We start from the raw sequence: 4,333 nt of genomic DNA on the forward strand, positions 1-4,333 counted from the left end.
ATATGTGTATAATCGTGTGTTATCGGTATATATCTATTTATATTAGCTATAAAAAGTAAACAATAAATATGGCCGGATATTATGTAAATATTCCATAAGATTTCAGCTTTTTTAGTTTATCCATGATATAACTTCTATTATAAATAATTATAAAACTCTCTACTGATGTTCAAAAATATCTTATCTTTTTATTATCTTTGAATTAAAAAAAGTAAAGAGTTTTTTCGAAATAATTTGTTTACATTTAAAAAAAATCACGTCATACCAATTTTTTCTTTATATATACTCTTTGTTACACTTAAAAGACGTTATAGAAACTATCAATTAGAAACCAATTTCTCTCTTGTTAAGTTTGAAAAAAAAACCTTTCACATAATCTAATGATTCAAAACTAATATTCTTCAACGAAAAAAATATTATATCCTTGCAATATTGGCCTGACTACAGCTAAATGAAGGGGTTTCAGCTTCTACCCTTCAATTCCTTGAATGTGCTAAATTGAAATTAATGATAGCAATTGTATAGCAAAGTTTTGTTATTTGTTTGATGTCCATTTATGCAAATTGACTCTTCAAACAAATATTGTTCAAGAAGAAAAAAGAAATATTTTTTTTTAATGTTGACTGATTTTGTGATGTTTCTTTCTCCAGAATGTATGTTTACTTTATTATATATGTAAGTAAACTTTTTGGTTTTGTAAACTCTTTTTTGTTATTTAGATAAACATAGACGTGTATCCTATATATTAAATTTATTTTAAAAGAATTTTATTTTATTCAAATCTAGCTACAGTGTTTCAAAGTACTATACTTATAGGATTTTAAATGTGAAAGAGTTTTATAATTATATGAAGTATTTTTTTTTCTAGAGGCGAAGTAGTATTTAAATAATTAGAAAAAATAACAAAAGTTGCTAACATGATTGCATATGATAACATGATAAAAAAAGATAAATTTTATTTTTAATTTAAATTCGACTTTTAGAACTTTATATATAAATTCAAAATTATCTTTTAATTCTATATATATATATATATATTTTAATTCACATATATATATATTATATTTATATTTAACTAAAATAGTCAAATATAGAATAAAGTCACCATATACTATTGACATTTATTAGCTTGCCACTTGGCTTAACCATAATGTCAATTATATATGGTAACTTTCTTGCTTTAATATATATATAGATATATAGATTTCAATAGTTAAGCATATAGGGTAAACAGTTTCTATAGATGGGTATACTGTGTTTTTTGCCCAAATATAAAATTGGCCGATCGATCGAAATTAATTGCATTTTCTAGCAAAAAAATATATGAAATATGAATATGTGTGTGTATATATATCGATTTTTATTTTTTGGAGCGACTAAAAATATACATTTCTCGTAAAAATGGCAAAAATAAAAAACTATTCCTTTGCAAAAGTACATTAGGGCTGAATGTTTTGGGCCTAATGTAGAGCCCATTAGCGTTGCAAAGCCGAATTGATTGAAAAACATTGGGATGGAGGTGATATTATTATGATAGTTAAGGGGAATTTGGCAAGCAAAAAAAAAAAAAGAAGTGAAAGTTATTTAATGAAAGATAGACCCTTGGGAAATCAAGATTATCGTTTTATAGACGGTGAGCATATTTTGCAGAATTAAGTTGCTTTTTTTTTTCTTTGGTTTTAGTAAACACAATCCATCCATGTGTTTGGCAAGTTTCTTTTAACACGGAATTTTTCATTATAAATTATCTAAATTTAGACCATAATCTGCTAGTTAGAGTTAATTGTTTTAGACCTATTTCATGATTCATAACAAAACGATATAAACTGAAAAAATTTACATTTAACATGAGATATTTAAAGCTAGCCCAAAAAAAAGAAAAAAAAAGAGAGACTAGATCACATCTGTCATATACCGATACAAGTTTAAAATTAATTAGATCTGTTTTCAATCCAAACGCCACCAGGAAGCAATTAAAAATTAATTGTGGACGATATGTATCTGAAAAGGATTGGTGTGAATTTTCATTAAAAAGTTATTGAGCAATACAGATATAATGGAGTTTTGAAAAGGTTCGTAGAAATTAAAAGGGGAACAACTTCCTAAAATTTTAAAATGCAAATAAATATTCCAAAAAGGCGCAAAAAGATTTTGTGCCTATAATAATGATGTCTCATATTCTATGAAGGCTTCGCACAGAAGTTTCAATAGCCAATAATTCATCTTCTTTAAATGAAATTTTCAAGAGAACAAAAATGGATTTGATTTAATCCCAAAAGGGGTAGGAAGGCCATGTTATTCAGTTGGAAGCATAAGCCAAGAAGGTACGAATGAAGTGGCAAGACTTTTTTAGCAGATAAGGGGCGACTTTCTTGTGATAGTAATCACGAACATCTCTTTTCTTGTTATAGTAATCATGAATATCTCCTCTATTCTTAGCATGTACAATACTAATGATAATAAATAAAAGTCAGTCTTGAACTCCAAAGACGAAGAGGTTGCTGCTGCCGAGGAGAAGCGGGCTCGGATGGAAGATAGGTATAAAATGATCATGGATCAAAACAGGGTTCACATATCTACAATCTATGATCTCGATCTTAGCTTTGGTGCCATGAGATCCGAGCGGGATGGCCTTTTGGCTGAGGTTGACAGGCTTAAGGCAAAGCTCTATCACCAATGGGATTCTCTCATCTTTGAAAAGACATACTCTATGCACCATATAGAGAGGAAAACCTTGAAGGAGGCCAAAGCGGGCCTTATTGATATTGATAATGAGATTACCAAGCCCCGAGTGCTGGAGTTAACTGCTTGAGAACGTCTCCCGGCTCAGCCCGACGTAACTAACTCTTCTAGTACAGGCACCGAGTATTCGAGAACTGAGGAGGAACTTGAAGAGGATGCTGATGAGGGCCACTATCTTGCACCGACGGTAGACCCGCCCACTTCTACTGGGGGTCGTAGATACCTCTCTCCCCCGAGTTCCGGTGGCGATATTGTTAAGATGCCACTTCTGACACTGATCGACACTAAGGTTATCCAAGTGAAGGAAGCTGCACCGAATGTTAGCAATAACCCTCTCCTAGATCACAGAGGTAAGGGAGTGAATGTGATAGAAACTAATGAGGAGTGGGATCATGAAGGGTCCATCGGACTCATTCGAGAGGGAAACTCTCCTAACACATCTCCGGTCACCCTCACGCCAGTTGTGGTACACCCTTCACAGTAATGGTAGCTCCCATACCATCTTACAAGCCTGATGCCGTCCCATGGGATTATGTTGTGGAAGCAAGAAGAAAGGGAAAATCCAAAATGGAAGAAATATGTGTCGCGCAAAGTATAACTAGAACTGGCAGAATTTACACACCCGAGAATCTAGGAGGTACAAGCAAAGAAACTGCACCTAAGCCACATGTTGTTGAGACTGGCACTAACGATCTTTGGAGGAAGAAAAGCAAGGGAATATTTTGTTGTTGACCACCTGAACAAGACCCTTGCTCAAATATCCATCTTATTACTGTTGCAAAACTCATATGCACACAAGAATGCTTTGATGAAGATGTTAAGTGAAGTTTATGTACCTGCCTGTGTTACTAGTGGAGAGATGGCTAACATGGTTGGACAAGTACTGGAGAGTTAAAAAATCACTTTTCACGAAGATGGGTTACCACCAGAAAAACTGAGCCACAACAAGGCGTTGCACAACACAGTGCAATTTGAGGACAAATTCATTGCCAGGGTTATGATAGATGGAGGTTTGAGTTTGAATATATGCGTACTGACCACTCTAAAAAGATTGGTTAAAGGCCTGCACGAGATACGAATGGGAAGCATGAACCTGAAAGCATTTGACGGATCTCAGAGAGCCACTATCGGGGAAATCAACCTTGATCTGTAGATGGGTCTGACCTGGTTTGATGTATAGTTCCAAGTGCTAGATATATTGGCTACTTACAACCTATTGTTGGGACCCATGGATACATGCAGTTGAGGAAGTGGCTTCTACTCTACACCACGCTGTGAAGTTCGAGTGGAATCATCAAGAGGTGATCATTCATGGAGATGGAAGCAACCCCATCTACGCCAATCAGACCGTTCCAGTCATCAAAAATAGGAGAAAGTTGGGTGGAGAAACATACCATCGTATTGAACGGGTTAACGCAATTGAAAAGGATCGATGATAGAGAAACAAGATAGAAAGAATATTGCCGTGGACATGATATGAACCGGGCAAGTGCCTTGGAAAAGCTTTAGGGGAACACCAAACCTATACAACCACAGTATCACGGAAAGAACTTTGGACTCGGGTATGAATATACCGTGCAAGAATATCAGG

The sequence above is a fragment of the Nicotiana sylvestris genome, chromosome 12 (genome assembly GCF_000393655.2).
Source record: "Nicotiana sylvestris chromosome 12, ASM39365v2, whole genome shotgun sequence".
NCBI classification, from domain to species: Eukaryota; Viridiplantae; Streptophyta; class Magnoliopsida; order Solanales; family Solanaceae; genus Nicotiana; species Nicotiana sylvestris.